The sequence below is a fragment of the Sapajus apella genome, unplaced genomic scaffold, assembly GCF_009761245.1.
Source record: "Sapajus apella isolate SASKATOON/1434 unplaced genomic scaffold, GSC_monkey_1.0 scaffold37, whole genome shotgun sequence".
In the NCBI taxonomy this organism is placed as follows: Eukaryota; Metazoa; Chordata; class Mammalia; order Primates; family Cebidae; genus Sapajus; species Sapajus apella.
Window position 1 is genome coordinate 19,754,066 of NW_022436977.1, and position 19,430 is coordinate 19,773,495.

At 48.2% G+C, this 19,430-nt stretch overlaps 1 long non-coding RNA gene and 1 other non-coding gene across 3 annotated transcripts in view; one reads left to right on the forward strand and one right to left on the reverse strand.

The window, feature by feature from the left end:
- Positions 1–19,414, reverse strand: part of LOC116564442 — a 33,593-nt gene extending 14,179 nt beyond the window's left edge. Inside the window, exons 1-3 of one of the 2 annotated variants that reach the window (XR_004274896.1) lie at positions 19,122–19,414; positions 17,922–18,030; positions 14,632–14,887 (exon numbers count right to left, since the gene is read on the reverse strand). This is a non-coding gene — a long non-coding RNA (uncharacterized LOC116564442). The remainder of the gene's footprint in view (positions 1–14,631; positions 14,888–17,921; positions 18,031–19,121) is intronic. The other variant, XR_004274895.1, reaches the window with a different exon arrangement.
- Positions 16,936–16,997, forward strand: LOC116564642. Its single transcript, XR_004275017.1, has one exon. It is a non-coding gene; the product is annotated as a U7 small nuclear RNA (small nuclear RNA).
- Positions 19,415–19,430: the final 16 nt, after the last annotated feature.

The following is a 19,430-nucleotide window of genomic DNA, read 5'->3' on the forward strand; positions in this document are numbered from 1 at the left end:
AGTGACTCAAATGTCAGTCTCCTCTGGCAACACCCTCACAGACGCACCCAGAAATCATACGTTACAAGCCATGTAGGCATCCCTCAATCCAGTCCAGACACCTGATATTAACCATCACATTCATTGATTTATTACACTTTGGATTTCATTGTCTCCACTTAACCAACAAATTCCTGCCTGAGGTCATCAGTGCAATTCCAAGTGACATAGCCACTGGACATATTTCAGCCCTTTAAGTTACTAGATCTATTTTTTTTTAATTTTCAATATGTAAACCTTCATACAGTCCAAAAATCAAAGCAATCTATAAAGACAACATCTCATCCTCCTGCGCCCACTGTCCTCACTGTCTGTCCCCCAATAAGTAACCACTTGCAGTAGCTTCTTGGATGTCTTCTTCCAGAGTTTACATCCCCAAGCCTCTTCCCCGCCCATAGTCACACAAAGGAAGGTGCAACACACACACCTCCTGCCAGCGGCTTTGCCCTGTTCAGTCCTGAACCTATCTCAGCCTTTCCCAGGGCAGGACTGGCAGAACTGCCTGCAGCTCCTGTACAGCTGAGTCCTCACCATCCCTGACTATTCTGACCCTGTGACCAAGGCGTTCTAGAGACCCCACCTTGATTCAGTGCATGTGCTCTCCTGGCGTGTGCTCTCACCCCTCTGACCACCTCCTCTGGCTCCCCACCTCCTCCTGCTCCCTAAATGTTGGGGCCTTCCAGAGCCCCGTCCTTTCTTCTCATGCCCCATGCTCATCTGGGGAGGCTCAGACCTTCCTGGTGAGGGCCCCTAGGGAAAGCAGTAGCAGAAGGAGACTGTTTTCATCAAGTACAAGCTATGTGAGTTGCCAGGGAGCCATCTGACTCCACTGTTGCCACCATGGGCATTTTCACTGCTGCCAGAAGGAGAACCCGAGATGGAAGAACTGCAGGACAAAGGCCACAGTTTGTTCTTTTATGGGCATCCTTATAGATTCTTATATTCCCAGATTTGGAAAAGCAGGACCTTTGCTTTCCTGCTAATCAGAACAGCAAAAGCAACTAATAAAAAAAAGAATCACAGAAAAGGGTCAGCATGGTGGCTCAAGCCTGTAATCCCAAAGCTTTGGGAGGCCGAGGTGAGTGGACTACCGGAGGTCAGGGGTTCGGTGTTGGTGTTGGTGGTCGTGGTGGTGATGCCACTGGTGGTAATGATGGTGGCAGTGGTGGTGGTTATGGTAGCAGTGGTGATGACAGTGATGGTGGTGGTGATGGTGTAGTGGTGGTGGTAATGGTGGTGGTGGGAACGGTTTTGGCAGTGATGGTGGGTGGTGGTGGTAGTGGTGGCAGTGACGGTGGCAGTGGTGTTGGTGATGATAGTTGTAGATGTCAACTGGGAATACAGGACAAGAGCAGCAGCTGTGACTGGGCTTGATGTGGATCAGCCTCTGGGCTACCTTAGACAAGCCCCCTCAGTTCCTACATTTAGACAGTGGGCTGCTCAGTAATATACTAATACAATTGACCAGCACATGACAAGTGCTCAGTAACTACCTGTTGTGCTGCTGCTCCTAACCCTCCCCATTTCCCAAGTGTTCTTCCCCCAGGTAGGTCTAGCCGTGCTGGTGGCCAGATGGGTCTGTGGAAGCTGAGTGTTGCCAGTGACTTTGCACCCTCTGCTGTCGTGCTTGCACCTCTAGCTGGCAAGTCCCTGGGGAGGCCAAAGCCGCAGGGTACCACTTAATCTTAGCAACAATTAATGGTGAGTGTTGTTCATTTTGGATGCAGTTATTCTTCATAAACCAATGAAAAAATAAATATTCCAGAAATTCCCAAATTATAGAAAAACTTCAATAAACAGAAGACAGCGAAACCAAAGAGGAATCATATTTAATAAATTCTGCTAAAATGTGGCAGAATTGACGAGGAAAAATGAAAGTTGATTCATATCTTTCACTTCATACACAACAAATTCTAGATTCTGATATCCTGTGGAACAGTGTAAAAGACTAAGCAGGGGAGGCATAAGAAAGCATTTTGGAGCCGCCAGGTACAGTGGCTCTCAACTCTAATCCAAGCACTTAGGGAGACCAAGAGGGAGCACTGCCTGAGGCCAGGAGTTGGAGTCCTGCCTAGGCAACCTAGTGAGATCTACAAACAATTTTTTTGAAATGAAATCTTGCTCTTGTCCCCCAGGCTGGAGAGCGATGGCACAATCTCTGCTCACTGCAACCTCCGCCTCCTGGGTTCAAGCCATTCTCCTGCCTCTGCCTCCCGAGGAGCTGGGATTACAGGCGCCTGCCTCCATACCCAGCTAATTTTTGCACTTGTAGTGAAGACGGGGTTTTACCATGTTGGCCAGGCTGGTCTCAAACTCTGCCCACCTTTGCCTCCCAAAGTGCTGGGATTACAGGCATAAGCCACCACGCTCGGCTGAGATCTACAAAATTTTTAAACTTAGCTTGCCATGCCTGTAGTCCTAGCTACTCAGGAGACTGAGGCAGGAGGATCGCTTGAGTCCAGGAGGTTGAGGCTGCAGTGAACTATATATGGAGTACTACTGAACTCCAGCCTGAGTGACAAAGCAAGTCTCTATCTCTAAAAATATAAATAAAAATTTGAAAGTTTTGCTCAAATACATTGGAAAAAAAATCTGCATATGATATCCCTGTCTTGGAAATACACAGCACGCATTTGTCCCTGTTGTTCACAGCTGTATGTGTCCCGAGAGCGCCTCATGGTATGTGTTCAATAAATATTTTCTTCAATGAATAAATTACCATCGTTAACATTTGATAATTACTTTAATAAAGGAAGGGATTTATTTTTGTCTAAATATCTTCCAAATTTATTTGACCCGGGAACTCCTTCAGAAAAGTTTTAACATCCAAAAAAATAAGAGAAAATCAGTTTGGAAAAGACTCTTTAGAAGAAAACAAATTTATCACAACTTGGGAAAAAATACATGCAATACTATGGGTAATAGAAAAAAATTTAGAGTTAAAAATGGAAAACCGTAACAACAAGAACATTCAAGTATATTTCAAAATAAAATAATAAAAATTAAGATTAAAAAATAGGCTGGGCATGATGGCTCACGCCTGTAATCTCAGCACTTTGGGAGGCTGAGGTGGGTCGATTATTTGAGGTCAAAATTTTGAGACCAGCATGGCCAACATGGTGAAACCCCGTTTCTACTAAAAATAGAAAAATTAGCCAGGCATGGTGGCGGGCGCCTGCAGACCCGACCACTCTTTAGACTGAGGCATGAGAATCACTGGAACCCAGGAGCTGCAGGTTGCTGTGACCCAAGATTGCACCACTGCCCTCAAGGCCTGGGCAACAGAGTGAGTTTCCAGCTCAAAAAAAAAAAAAAAAAAAAAAAAAAAAAAAAAAAAAAAGTAACCATTAGAATGGGAGAAACCGTGACAACCTTGACAGATAAAAAACAAAATAGAGATCAAATCAACAAGCTCTTTAAAACATCCCGTTTTAAAAGTCTACCACTGAATGACTTAGGAACGCACTTTGACGCGTTCTTGGGTGGCTGTCAATTTGTGCAATCTTTCTGGAGAACAATCTAGCAACATTCATAAAATGGGGCATTAAAATAGTTGTATCCTTTGGTCAAATTATGCCTCTTATGAAAATTTTCCCCAGGGAAATATTAAAAGTTAATTGCAAAAACCGCAATTACTTTTGCAGCAACCTAATAATTCAAGGTCGAAAAAAACATGTTTGCGTAGGGCAAGAACGCTAGCGTAGAGTAGAGGGAGGGACGCCCTCTAGTGGGGAGAATCTGAATTACCTGAGGGTGTTTGAGGTGTGTTTCGTTTTTTGCAGCCTACACCTGCTTTTCTTCTTTCCCAAGTTTCCGATTTCTTCCCTTACTCTTGCCTAATTCTACTGGTTAGAAATCCCAGTCTACCCTTCCATCTGTAGCTTTTTAAAACTTTATAACTGAAGTGTTAAATGTATTTTTAAATTTTATTTTAAATATATTCCCACTCTCTAGCTTCATTCTCCAGGCCTAAATGTACCATTATCCTAACATCTAGCACTATAAAACGTCTTGCTTGTTCTGGCCTTTATATATTATTATGATTATTTTACACCTGGCTTCGTTTGCCCAACATTATGTTAATAGAATCCATCCATCCATATTGTTGCCGTATGTGGCTGCAGGTTCTGTCAGATTGTTTTTCTGTGAGATATTTCATTGCATCAACATACTACCATTTCTTTTTCTAGCCTATTCTTCGTGGCCATTTTAATTGTTTCTAATTCTTGCTATTACCCGCCAATAATGCTGTTATAAGCAATCTTGTATGCTACTTAGCGTCCATGCACTCACATTTTTGTTGAACATACACCAAGGAGTGAAGTTGCTTTGACATAGAATATACCTATGCTTTAACTTTTTTCTAGATAACGCCAAACAATTTTTCAAAGTTGTACCCATCTGCACTTTCTCCAGCAGTGCATGAAAGTACCCAATGCCCCCTATTTTTGCCAACTTGCAGGCTGCAGTGCTGTGCACCTCTTTGGAGTTTTATTTTGCATATTTCCCTAGGGCAAATTTAAAAGAACGAAAGTGGGGGTTCGCCCTCTAGTGGATAAAATCTGAATTACCTGAAAGATTCTTTCAAGCATATACGGGCTTCCTGGGCTTTTCCTCCACCTTCTCCTCCTCCAGGAGTCTCGAGAATAAAAAGTTGAACATCTTTCAGACATTTATTGTCCATTTGATATTCTCTTTTAGAAACTGCCCCTTTAAAGCCGGGCGCGGTGGCTCACACCTGTAATCCAGCACTTCGGGAGGCCGAGGCAGGTGAATCACTAGGTCCGGAGTTCGACACAAGCCTAGCCAACAGGGTGAAACCCCTTCTCTACTAAAAATACAAAAATTAGCCAGGCACGATGGTAGGCGCCGGTAATTCTAGCTACTCGGGAGGCTGAGGCAGGAGAATCGCTTGAAGCCTGGCAGCAGAGGTTGCAAGAGCCAAGATGGCGCTATTGCATTAAAAAAAATAAAAGAAACTGCCCCCTGAAGCCTCTTGCTTATTTTTCTACTGTTTTTCTTTTTTCTTTTTTGGGGGGGGGGGGGGCAAAATTTCACTCTTGTTGCCCAGGCTGGAGTGCAATGGCGCCTTCTCGGCTCACTACAACCTAATCTCCTGGGTTCAAGAGATTCTCTTGCCTCAGCCCCCGAGTAGCTGGGATTACAAGCGTCTGCCGCCACACCCGGCTAATTTATTTTTAGTAGAGAAGGGGTTTCACTACGTTGGCCAGGCTGGTGTGCAACTCCTGACCTCGTGATCCGCCCTACTCCGCCTCCCAAAGTGCTGGGATTACAGGTGTGAGCCACCGCACCCAGCCTTTCTACTGATTCTTTTTAAAAAATCGCTAAGATTTTTTATATTAAATTGTAAGAGTTCTTTATGGATTCTGACAAAAGCGCTTTATCAGTTACACGAGTTTCTGCACAAACCTTTCCACCTTTAACTCTTAAATCACCTTTAACTCTTAAACTGATTTTCACCTATGTAAACACGAGGCTCAATCCAACTTCAATTTTGTCATATTCAAATCCACCAGGAGATGGCGCTGTAGGCTTGCGTGTCAGCCTTACAGGCTGTGCCTGAATTTAAACCTCCCAAAGTATTTTGCAAGGGATGCTAAAGAGATATGAAACTTTCAACCACTATAAACAGATAGTATACAGCTAGAGCTGGACTGTTTGGTGAGAACATCATATTAACTTTTTTTTTTTGAGACGGAGTTTTACTCTGTGGCTGGCCAGAGTACAGTGGCACAATCTCTGCTCACTGCAACCTCCACCTCCTGGGTTCAAGTGATTCTCCTGCCTCAGCTCCCGAGTAGCTGGGATTACAAGCGTCTGCCGCCACGCCCGGCTAATTTTTGTATTTTTAGCAGAGACCGGGTTTCACCACATTAGCCAGGCTGGTATCCAACTCCTGACCTCGTGATCCGCCCTACTCCGCCTCCCAAAGTGCTGGGATTACAGGTGTGAGCCACCGCACCCGGCCTTTCTACTGATTTTTTAACAGCTCAATCGCTAAGATTTTTTATATTAACTTGTAAGAGTTCTTTATAGATTCTGACAAGAACATTTTATCAGTTACACGTGTTCCTGCACACGTGTAACTGATAAGCCTTTCGCCCTGTAACTCTTAAATCACCTTTAACTCAAACTGATTTTCATCTGTGTAAACACGAGGCTCAATCCAACTTCAATTTTATCATATTCAAATCCACCAGGAGATGGCGCTCTAGGCTTGCGTGTGAGCTTTTCAGGCTCTGCCTGAATTTAAACCTCCCAAAGTATTTTGCAAGGGATGCTAAAGAGATGTGAAACTTTCAACCGCTATAAACAGATAGTATACAGCTAGAGCTGGACTGTTTGGTGAGAACATCATATTAACTTTCTTTTTTTGACAGAGTTTTGCTCTGTGGCTAAGCTAGAGTACACAATCTCTGTTCACTGCAACCGCCACTTCCTGGGTTCAAGCGATTCTCTTGCCTCAGCCCCCGAGTAGCTGGGATTACAGGCGCCTGCCGCCAAGCCCGGCTAATTTTTGTATGTTTAGTAGAGACGGGGTTTCACTACATTGGCCAGGCTGGTGTCCAACTCCTGACCTCGTGATCCGCCCTACTCCGCCTCCCAAAGTGCTGGGATTACAGGTGTGAGCCACCGCAGCCGGCATTTCTACTGATTTTTTAACAACTCTATCGCTAAGATTTTTTATATTAAATTGTAAGAGTTCTTTATGGATTCTGACAAAAGCGTTTTATCAGTTACACGTGTTTCTGCACAAACCTTTCCACATATAACTCTTAAATCACCTTAAACTCTTAAACTGATTTTCACCTGTGTAAACACGAGGCTCAATCCAACTTCAATTTTGTCGTATTCAAAATCGACCAGGAGATGGCGCTCTAGGCTTGCGTGTGGGCCTTACAGGCTGTGCCTGAATTTTAAACCTCCCAAAGTATTTTGCAAAGGATGCTAAAGAGATATTCAACTTTCAACCACTATAAACACAGAGTATGCAGCTAGAGCTGGGCCTCGTGGTAAGAACAACACATTAACTTTTTTCTTCTTGAGACGGAGTTTTGCTCTGTGGCCAGGCTAGAGTACAGTGGCACAATCTCTGCTCGCTGCAACCTCCACCTCCTGGGTTCAATTGATTCTCCTGCCTCGGCCTCCCGAGTAGCTGCAATTACAGGCGTCTGTCGCCACGCCCGGCTAATTTTTGTATTTTTAGTAGAGACGAGGTTTCACCAAGTTGGGTCAGACTGGTCTCGAACTCCTGACCTGGTGATCAGCCGGCCCTGGCCTCCCAAAGTGCTGGAGTACAGGTGTCAGCCACTACGCGCAGCCTTTCTACTGATGTTTTTTAACAGCCCAATTGCTAAATTTTTTATATTAAATTTTAAGAGTTCTTTATAGATTTTGACAAGAGTACTTTATCAGTAACACGTGTTTCCGCACACGTGTAACTGATAAACCTTTCGACCTATAACTCTTAAATCACCTTTAACTCTTAAACTGATTTTCATCCGTGTGAATAGGACGCTCAAGCCAACTTCAATTTTTCATATTCAAGATTGAGCAGGAGATGGCGCTCTAGCCTTGCGTGTGAGCCTTCCACAGGCCGTGACTGAATTTAAACTAAACCTCCCAAAATATTTTGCAAGGGATGCTAAAGAGACAGTAAACTTTCAACCACTATAGACAGATAGTACACAGCTAGAGCTGGGCCTCTTGGTGAGAACAACATATTAATCATTTAGGAGGAAGTGACTGCTCAAAATAAAGAAATAAAAAGATCTTTATCACAAGGCAGGAGGCTGGGGTGAGGTTGCTCAGAAACAGGTGAGGATCAAGTTAGAATCCATGGAAACGTCCTCTGAGAAGTAACCTGGGCACAGATTTAAAAAGGAACTAACTACCACACAGGCCCTTGGACAGCTGTTCACTGTTTCCAGGGCATCCGCCAGCGCAGGGTCTCAGGAGAGGGTAGAACGGGGTTTGGTATTTTTCCACCTGCCTTTTCTCAGTCCTCTTTTTGATTTTGTTTTCATTCGTTATATTTTGTGATTGCTTAAAATTTCCGTTCTCCAAGCGCCTCCCCTCCCCCTGCCTTTGTTGAATGAATGAATGGATGGCAAGGTCTTAGCCTTCTTGAGCTTCAAAACCAGTGCCCATAAACCCACACTCAGAGGAAGACCCCACAGGAGAGCCCTACGTGTAGAGGAGGCTCCTCCAGGAGGGAGCCCGGGAGGGGGCCTGGCGGGCTGCGCTAGCCTGTGCTTATGAGAGAAAGGGAAGGTACCTGTGGCCGAGGGACAGAAATGAGTGGCCGAGGCACGCTGGGGGCATGGTAGGAATGCGACCCCTTTTCTCCAGGCTTCGCAAGCACCCGGTAGGAGCCACTACGTGGACATCGTGAGTGGCTCCATCAGCAAGAACACAGGAACATCAAGCCACAGATTCCACTCATTTCCTGGGGTAGCCAAGACGTGGGTTTTACTGCTATGAGTCACCACCTGATGCCTCCAAGGCCTAGTGCAAAGAGGAGCACATGCGGAATGTAGTGAATGACGTCACTACTGCTGTTCATTCTCATTGTCCAGAAATGGCTCTGGGCTGAGTTGCATCCCCAAAGTTCTCCTCTGTTTTACCTCCGTTCAGACCCAATGCAGGCTCCCTGCAGCCCAGGGGAATAAAGAGATGCCTAGAGAATAAAGAGATGCCTAGGCTTTCTGTTTTCTTGTTTTCTTCACTGGGGATGATTGAGCAAGCCCACTATTTGAGCAATGGGGAAATTCCAGCCCTCACAGGGCTTCACACCTTCAAGGGGAAGGACATTGCACCATGAAACTTCTTTGCTCCAGGGTTGCCAGGGTAGGCGTCTGGGCTAGGTTCTGGGCCAGCCCAGGTCTCCAGGTCCAGGCCAGGAAAGGGCGGGTCTGCTGAGTGGGAGGGGCTGCCCGGGGCCAGCAAAAACGAACCCTGCGGCGCTGGGCTGTCAGTAAAATGCTGGCACCTCTCCCGGGCCCCTGGTCACCCTGCTGGGTAACAACCCAGGAGAGGAGGGAACAGGACCCCCAGGCCTGAGGTGGCCCTGCCGGTGTGTCCCCGAGCTCCCTGGCCCCTCCTTAACACTAGTTTCTCCAGGCCACCCCCAGCCCTCCTCTCCACATAGCTGTGTCTTCTCGCTTATATCTAAAGCTTCTAGATGTATATACTGGTTTATACATCCACCTGGATGTCCCATGCGCACTCAGACTTGTCACCCCTCCGCCAAACCTGCCCCTCCCCGCGCCGGATCTCATCTCAGGGAGAGTATCAAGCGCCAGCAGCAAAACCGGGACGGCCTCCTTTGTGCAGCGACCCTCACCGCCCGGGGGGAGCCCCCTGCCTGCCTCCTCCACATCCTGGGCTCCCCACATCCCTCCCTGCCTCCACCCAGCCTCCAGGCCTTTGAACACAGCTCACAAACGGAAATGACTTTGTATTTTTGTTTTTTTGTAGAGAAGAGATCTTATTATGTTGTCCGGGATAGTCTCAAACTCTTAGCTTCAAGCGATACTCCTGCCTTGGCCTCCCAAATTGCTGGGACTACAGGCGTTAGCCAACCACACCTGGTCCTGAAATGAGTTTTTCTTTTGGGTGCACTGTGTCTATGACATTGTATTTACTAAACAGGAGTTTATCTCTCACCCTTCTGAAATTTCATCTACTAAACACTAACTGAGCAGTTACTTTGCTCAGAGTCACTGAGCAGTTACTCTCATATGCTGGGTATGAGAGCTGCAAAGGTACGCAGGGCCCGCCCCAGCCTTCCATCCTGGCCTGCTTGTCAGGGAAGAGTCCCACAAAGACAATCAACCAAAACAATGGCCTGCGGTAAGGATGACAATGTGGACGTGTACACTGTCCTAGGGGACCACGGTGGGAAACCTGCCGGGTCTAGAAGCCTGGAGTCCTTCTGGCCACCTCTGTGCCCCTCACTCCTTGCATCTACTCACCCCCTGCACCCCTGGATCAAGCCTCCTTAAACTCTCAAATCTGTGCTGTCCCCTAAGCTCCACAGACACTGCTGACTTTAGGTCTCGAGTGAACTCTCTGATCCCAGCCATCCTCCACCAAAGCCAAAAAGAGATTCAGAAAGGGCAAAAAAGACCATGTCATTCCCCTATTTAAAACCTTCAGTGGGCCAGGCATGGTGTCTCACGCCTGTAATCCCAGCACTTTGGGAGGCTCAGGCAGGTGGATTGCTTGAACTCAGGAGTTCAAGACCAGCCTGGGCAACAGAGTGAGACTCCATTTTGATAAAAACAAAAGAATTTATTTTTTTCAGACAGAGTTTCACTCTGTTGCCCAGGCTGGAGTACAGTGGCCCGATCTCAGCTCACTGCAACATCCGCCCCCCAGATTCAAGTGATTCTCATGTCTCAGCCTCCCAGTAGCTGGGATTACAGGCCACGCCCAGCTAATTTTGTATTTTTAGTAGACATGTTGGCCAGGCTGGCTGACCTCAAGTGATCCGCCTACCTCAGCCTCCCAAAGAGCTGGGATTATAGGCATGAGCCATGGCACCCAGCTGAAATTTTAAATAATTATAAGAAAAAACTCCAAACTTTCAGTGGCTCCCTGTTGGCCCTGGGATAACGTCCAAACTCATCAGCATGGCTTCACAGCCCTTTCTGATCTAACCCACATTAACACGAGAATTATTTCTTTTACTTGTTCCTGTGACTCCAATTTAACTGAACACTTGCTATGTGCTGGCCCAGTGGTTCCTAACCTTTTTGGCACCAGGGACCAGTTTCATGGAAGACATTTTTTCCACTGATGGGGCAGGATGGTTTCAGCGTGAAACTGTTCCACCTCAGATCATCAGGCATTAGATTCCCAGAAGGAATGTGCGGCCTGGATCCCTCACAGCACAGTTCACAGTAGGGTTCAAGCTCCTAGGAGAATCTAATGCCACTGCTGATCTGACAGGAGGCAGAGCTCAGGCGGTAATGCCAGCTCGCCCGTGGCTCACCTGCTATTCGGCCAGTTTCTAACAGGCCACTACCGACTGGTTCTGGTCCTCGGCCTGGGGGTTGGGGACCCCTGTACCAGGCCTCCTGCTGGGTACCAGGATGCAGTAGTGAACACACATACTGTCCCCCCTCCCGGCACTTGAGGTCTAGCAGGGAACACAGACACTAAACGAATAGTGACACAGGTCATTACAATTGTGTCAGTACAGGAAAAGGAAGATTTCTCTGGCAACTCCCTGCTTCAGCCACAATAAACTACTCACGGTCCCTGCTTCCTGGCCCGCCTCAGGCTGAGCTCTCTCCTTCAGATGGCCAAATCTCTCCAGCCCTCTTGGTCTCAGCTCAAGGTTCTCCTTTCTAAGGGAGTCTTCCCTGAACCTCCTAGATGGTTCCATGGGATTCTGCTCCCACCCTGGGTCCTGGGTCCTTCTGAGCCCAGCACAGAGCTGAGCACAGTAAATGCTCAGTAAATGTTTGGCACGCAAATGATGAACAGGTCCTCTTAATCCATGTGTGAGTGTTTGCTTTTAAAGAAAATGATAGAGTTTTTTACTCTGATTTTATGTATTCACAAAAGATTGGTGCTGGGTGCTAATAAAGGTAGAGAGAGCTATTGTTTAAAATAGAATGCTTGTGCACCCAAGGACTTCAGGGACTGTGACAAAGATGGGGGCATTGAGGGGTCTCCAGGATGTCTCAGGCCAGCAGGAGGTGAGTGGGGCGGAGGGGAGGTGAGCCTGCTGCCCAGCCTCATGTAGCCCACACTGTGACCACCAGCTCTTCTCTGGGCTCTTGGCCCAGAAGCCTGGCTGACCTCCCACTGCTGCCCTCTACCCTTTGGCAGAAGCCCGGGGTCTGCCCCTGGACTTAGCTCCTGTGGGCTATCCAGTGCTGGGGAAGAGAAGAGCAGCTGGGATTGGGGTCAGAGGGGCCTAGGGCAGCTGTACCCTAGCACTTTTCCTGGGGCTCTCCCTGGGAGCTGCTCCGCCCCTCTCTGCTCCCTGACCTCCTCAGTACCTGCCGGGGCTTGAGGTTGCGCCAGGCCTAGGTGCAGCAAAGGAAGGTAAGCCCCGCCACCCACCCACTCTGAAAACGCTGCTGCTCCCTCCAGAAGAGACTTTGTCCTGTCTGGGAGCCCCACCCTCGGCCCCGTATCTACAAAAGCCACGCGGCTCCCTGAACTTCCTTCTTCCTTGGAATTGCAGAGTTGAAAGATCACCTGGCCCACTCCATTCAGTTTACAGAAGATGACACTGAGGTCTGGAGTGGGGCATTAAGTACCCAAGATGTCACAGCAGATAATGGCAAGAGCCAGGATTTCAAACAAACAAACAGAAGAGGCAAGTCCCCTGCCTGTGAGCAGCCGGGCCCCCTTCTGCTACGCCTGCTGCCCTGCCTGTTCCTCATGGGCTGTCCCACCTTTTGTCTTTAGTTTGAGCCTGAAAGTTACACCTCCAATGAATGAAACTCACAGGATCATTGCCGTCCCAGCTTCCTCCTCCTCACACCCACTCTCGGCCATCTGCCCTTCTCACCCACAGGTGGAGGCAAAGCTTGGTCAACCTGATAGGCCTCTTCCAGGCAGGGGCAGGAGAAGGGACTGCACAGCAGCTCTGAGTCAGGACTCTGAGTCTCGGTAAGGCATGGCGGCCAGGATGGCCTTAGAGAAGGAATCCAGCCCAGGTGCACTGTGTTTACCTTCTCGGCTCATAAACATGACCAGACCCTCCCTGGCTGGCTGGCTGAAGTCCCAGCCTCTTAGTCCAGCCCTGAAGCCTCTCCCATTCTGGCCAGTCCCATCCTCAACCCGCTCTCCTGCCATCCCACCCCATCCTCAGATTACAGCTCTTCAGCCTTTCTTGCCTTGCAATGCTGTTCCCTCAGCTGCAATGCCCTTCCCTGCCTCTCCACCCCGAAAACTCCTTCTCCTTGTATCCTCTGCACGAACACTTCCCTCCTCCCTCCCCTTCCCCTCTTCTTCCTTTGTGCCTACGTGGCACTTTTGAGACAATGTTACAAGCATAATAAAGAAAATAAGGTCATGAATCTGTGTCCTCCAGCAGACTCTCCTCAATGACAGCAATTGTGTGTTTATCTTTAAATTCTCAGAGCCCAGCATATAGTAAACATTCAATAAAGGAAAACATTGCTAAACAAATCAATATATGGACTCTGCATTTCTTCCAGAGCCAAACTGGAAAGCAAGTTCTAATATCACGTAAGGATTCCATTCCGATTCATTTACTCATCAAATAGTTATTGAATACTGCTACGTGCAGGGCACAGTGTAGTCAGGGTACAGGGAGCATGCAGCTGGGGTGGACTCATGCTCTACAATTTTTTTTTTTTTTTTTTTTTTTTTTGAGGTGGATTCTCACTCTGTCACCCAGGCTGGAGTGCAATGGTATGATCTCGGCTCACTGCAACCTCCACCTCCTGGGTTCAAGCGATTCTTCTGCTTCAGCCTTCCGAGTAGCTGGGATTACAGGCGCCTGCCATTACGCTTGGCTAATTTTTGTATTTTTAGTTTCACCATGCTAGTCAGGCTGGTCTCGAACTCCCGACCTCAGGTGACCACCTGCCTCTGCCTCCCAAAGTGCTGGTATTACAGGGGTGAGCCTCTGCTCCCCCCTAAGCTCTACTTTTAAGGAGTTTGCATTGTGAAAATACAGACAAGGCAGAAAAGAATTTGTTATAAGAAATGGCTAGCATTTACTGACCACCACTGTTACAAGCAGATTATTGCATTTAACTGAGCATTAACCCTATAATATAATATAGGCACTTTCATTATTAGCCTGATTTTACAGATAAGAAGACCGAGGCTTGCAGAAGTGGAGAGACATGGCCATGGCACAGCTAGGAAGTCGTGGAGGCAGGATTTGAACCCAGGCACACCTGGATCCACCAGAATTAATGAAGATGGGGAAGCAATTAACTTTGCTTTAAGAAACTAGAAAGTCGGCCGGGCGCGGTGGCTCAAGCCTGTAATCCCAGCACTTTGGGAGGCCGAGGCGGGTGGATCACGAGGTCAAGAGATCGAGACCATCCTGGTCAACATGGTGAAACCCCGTCTCTACTAAAAATACAAAAAATTAGCTGGGCATGGTGGTGCGTGCCTGTAATCCCAGCTACTCAGGAGGCTGAGGCAGGAGAATTGCCTGAACCCAGGAGGCGGAGGTTGCGGTGAGCCGAGATCGCGCCATTGCACTCCAGCCTGGGTAACATGAGTGAAACTCCGTCTCAAAAAAAAAAAAAAAAAAAAAAGAAACTAGAAAGTCAAGGAAGGCTTCACCAAAGAGGGGGCGGCTGAGATGTGCCCTGTAGGACAAACAGGATTTTCACAGACGGGAAAGTAGCACACCCCAAACTAAAGAGAGATCTGGGGTAAGAATTTGAGGGTTTAAGTTAGTGGCCTTGAACCTTGTCTGCACATTGTAAACACCTGGAGGCTTTAAAAACCATGGATGCCCCCAGGTCCTGCCCCGGAGATTCCGAAGTGATTGGTTCTGGAGGTTCTAACTGAGGAGGTGGGAGGCGCCTGGTGTAAAGTGTATAAGGCGACACCTACCTGCAGCCCAGACGCTCCCTGGATGCTCTGCGTCCTGTTTATGGCGATTTCCTGTCCCCTTGGGAGGGGCCCCGGACAACATGGGCGGGGCTGGTGCTTCCTCCTCGCATTTGCTCCTTTTCTGACCATTTGTGACCTTCCTGTGGCCTGGAGTTGCAGAAGACTCCTTGCTGGGGAAATTCCGTGGTTTCCTTGCAAGGGGGCGTGTGTTCTGTAGAAGGAAGGCACCCAGCTTGCAGTCTGCAGGAGCCGAGACCTGCAGGTCAGAGTGAAGACAGCTGATTTGAGGACCCTGGGCAGGCAGCTTGTGTGCTATAGACATGGATAGGAGGAGCTGGCACCCCCTCCTCCCCGTCCCAGCAGGCAGGCTCCTCGGGGCAGGGGCAGCTGTCAGGAGAGGGCACGGGGCTTCACCGTCACACTGCTTGATGCCCTCAGAACAGTGACATCCGCCAGAGCGAGGGATGCCAGGATGAGTGGCTGCAGCAGGCAGGGGCTGGATTTCCCCTACCCAGGCCCAGGCAGTGACTCAGGGACAAGTGTTGAAAGCAGACAGTGACCTCAGTTTCCTCGCCCACTGGGGAATGTCACCATGCCCCACAGCCCCCTCAGGAGCACAGACAGCTCAGGGCCCAGTGAGATGGAAGTTGACAACATGGTGTCATGTGGGGCACACAGGACTCTTGCCCTCACCAGCTGGATGCCCGGAGCTTCCTGTTCCTCATAGAAGTGATGTGAGCATCCCAGGAGGTGATGTCCATGATCAGGAAGGCGTGTAAACAACCACAACCCATCAGTGCCTGCTGCAATCCATGTATTTATATATTACTGACTTTCACATAATATAGTGTTCCCTTGTATTGGATATTAACTCATTTCCTTTAAATTTTTGTTATTATAAATACCACTGCATTTTCTTTTGAAATACTCTTCAAACTGGCCAGGTGCAGTGGCTCACGCCTGTAATCCCAGCACTTTGGGAGGCCAAGACGGGAGGATCACTTGAGGTCAGGAGTTCAAGACCAGCCTGGCTAACATAGTTTAACCCCATCTCTACCAAAAATACAAAACTTAGCCAGGTGTGGTGGCACACACCTGTAAACCCAGCTACTCAGGGGGCTGAGGCATGAGAGTCACTTGAGCCCAGGAGGTGGAGGTTGCAGTGAGCCGAGATCACACCACTGCACTCCAGCCTAGGTGACAGAGCGAGACTCAGTCTCACAAAAAAAAGAAGAGAGAAAGAGAGAGAGAGAGAAGAAGAGGAGGAGGAGGAGGATGAGAAGAGAAGAGAAGAGAAGAGAAAGAAGAGAAGAGAGAAATTCCTCCCCAAAGTGAAACCCTAGGGTGCAGTATATAAAACTCTGGCTACATATTGCCAGGTTGTCCTCAAAAAAAAGTTGAACTAAGTTGCAGTGCTCCTAGCAATATATGATTTTTGCCTATTTCCCTATAGATTTGTCAATGGTAAGTTTCATATTTTTATTTATTTTTGATAACTGAATTGGTGTTAGTGTTGCCTCCAAACAGTTTGAATGGGCATTTATTTAATTTCTATCATTGCATAGAGGATCCACCCGCCTACTAGAAAAGGAGCTCCTCTGGGCCGGGTGCAGTGGATCACACCTGTAATGCCAGCACTTTGGGAGGCAGAGACGGGCAGATTGCTTGAGGCCAGGAGTTTGAGACCAGCTTGGGCAACATAGTGAGACCTCATCTTTACTATAAACTTTTAAAAATTATCTGGGCATGGTGGCATGTACCTGTAGTCCCAGCTACTGAGGAGGCTGAGGCAGGAGGATCGCCTGAGCCCAGGAGTTCAAAACTTCAGTGAGCTAGGATCTCACAATTGCACTTGAGCCTGGGAGACAGAGTGAGATCCTATCTCAAAAAAATGAAAGAAAGAAAAGAAGGAAGGGAAGGAGGGAGAGAGGGAGGGAGGAAAGGAGGAAAGAAGGAAGGAAGTAAAGGGAGGGAGGGAGGGAGGGGAAGGAAGGAAAGGAGGCAGCTCTCTTTGGAACGTGGTCCCTACTGGATGCGGGCTGGATCAATGTGCAAGCCTTCACTCAGGGATGCCTCCCTGAAGCCCAGGCAGGCCTCTTGCCTATGCCTCCATAGTCCTATGACCCTTTCCTTCAGTCAACTTCTCATAGCTGTCACTTTATGTGCATTTGGGAAACTGATTAGTTTATTTCTTCCCCCACAAGACTGTAACCCCATGAGGAGCTATTGCTTTGCTCACCATTGGACCATTTATCACCTGGTGTGTGCCTGGCAGACAGTAGATGCTCATTTAAATATTTGTCAAAGTGTTAGAGCCCTTTTAGACTTTGTCTAGCAGGCTTTCTGGTTTTTGTTGGAAAGCCCTCCCTCAAGAAAAGTAATTTTTAAAGTGAAACAAAATAAATGTATACATAAATATTTGTTGAATAAATGAATACTTAAAAATCTCATGAGTAAGTGTGCCAGAGCTCAACTGTAGAATGTATCTTTGCAAACGATTTGTCAGTGGGCTTAATCAGAAATATTTAAGGAGCACCTACCGCTGCAGCATGGGGTAGAGGGGCAGTTATACAAAAGTGAGAACACAAGGCATGTATCCTGCAGCATGGGGTAGAGGGGCAGTTATACAAAAGTGAGAACACAAGGCATGTATCCTGTAGCATGGAGTAGAGGGGCAGTTATACAAAAGTGAGAACACAAGGCATGTACCCTGTAGCATGGGGTACAGGGGCAGTTATACAAAAGTGAGAACACAAGGCATGTACCCTGCAGCTTGGGGTAGAGGGGCAGTTATACCAAAGTGAGAACACAAGCCATGTATCCTGTAGCATTGGGTACAGGGGCAGTTATACAAAAGTGAGAACACAAGGCTTGTACCCTGTAGCATGGGGTAGAGGGGCAGTTATACAAAAGTGAGAAGACAAGGTCTCTGCTCTTAAAGAAACACATAAGCAGGTGGTGAGACCCACGCCTCTGCTGTGGCTGCTGTGGTGTCTCACCCCATTCTCCCTGTAAAGGAAGCTTTGGGGCAAGTGAAGCTGTTTTCCCATGGTCATGGCGGGATGCAGCCATCTGCGACATCCTAGCTCCCAAGATGAGAGCAAGTGTGGCCAGCCTAAGCCATAGTGTCCCACGGTCAGATGGCCAGTGACTTCAAACTAGGGAAGCGGGAAGTTTGGGCAGGGGGAGGGATCTCGGAGATGCTCTAACACTTGGCTTCATCCTGAACCCCCAGGACCAAATCCCAGCTCTGCTGATTATAGGGCCATGCAGCCAGGCAAAGCACCCACCTCTCAGCATTATCGAAAAAGCCTCAAGGGCTATGGGGAGGATTCAAAGATGCCTGGCGCACGGTGAGCACTGACACACGTTAGCTGGTTGAGTGACTTCCCCAAGGTCCTGCAAAGCAAGAGAAAAACCTGCATCTCCTGACCACACAGCCATCAAAGCCATGCTCAAAAAGCTTTTCGGCGTAAGTATTCCTATCAAGAGGAAAGGGATGTTTTGTTTTGTTTTTTTAATGCAAAGCAGCTTCAACTGAAACTGACCTCACCATGGGCGTCTGAGTTTGTTTCTGGAGAGGAGAGAAGGAATGAGCCAGCTCTCCAGGAACTGCAGGGACACACCCAGATTGCTCAATCCCTCAGGACAGTGGAGCCAGGTGCTTCCCCGGGCCCCTTCCTGGGCCAGAGGGCCCTGTGGGGATGCCCTCCTCAGTGCCAGCTCCTCCACGGCCATGGGTCTGCATGGGACAAACCCAGATAGAACCTTCTCCAGGATTAGTGCAGGGCAGGTTATCACAGGCAGGAATGGAGTAACCAGCAGAGGCCACACTGTCTCTTACCACTCAGGACAGAGCGACGACTGTTCCCACCCACGCTTTGCCTCTGAAGCTGCCCTCACGGCTTTTCAGGGCCGCTGGCTCATAATAATAATCCTGCCAGCCCTGGACACATGTGGTCCCGCCTCGGCTTCCTTCTGTCTTTGTGTGCAGTTCTTTCTCCAGACTGGCTCCCTTTCCATCTCTACTCCCTCCATAAATTGGGGCACCAGGTGCCCCTGTGATGGCCTCTCAGCCCTTTCTTTCCTCCTCAAGCTGGAACTCTGTCTCTTACTTCAAGCTCTTGGGGGACAGTCTGACCCACCCAGTAAACCTTTTCAAGCCAGGGCCTTATGGGGCGAGAAGGGGGCTGCACCCTGTAAGTCCTCCAAGATCTAATCTCACCCAAGCTGGTCCTGTTCTCCTTTCTGCTGATCCAGCTGTTCTCCCTTTAGGGATAGAGAGGGCATCCACACAAATCCTTCCTGACTTGTAAGATGAACTTTGTGATTGGTTTCCTAAGCTTTGGCCTCCGAAGAAAAACCCCTTCTCAACATACTGCATGTGACATATACATGCATGCTGGTTTTCAGACCATGCTGTCAACTATGGCTTCTGAAGCTTCTACATTGAAACTTTTTGTTCTAGGCCAGAGCTGCCCAGTCCTTACCCGTGTGTAATAACCTGAGAAGGTTATGTGTTAAAACAGATTTCTCAGCCTCATCCCCAGAGACAGATTGGGCTTTAGGAGATGTGGGCTGTGAGCTTCAGGAGATGTGGGCTGTGGTCCCAGAATCTGCCTCCCTCTCAGGTAATGCTGATGCTGCCCGTCGGCCAACTCCACCTGGAGCCGGACTGTTCTCGAAACTTCAGCCCTCACCCTGAAGTAAGGAATGTTCCCGGCTTAAAGTCAGAGGGGAGAAGAGAAATGAGGGAAAAAATGCAGGCAAGAAATATCTCGCTTAAAACATTTCCAAGG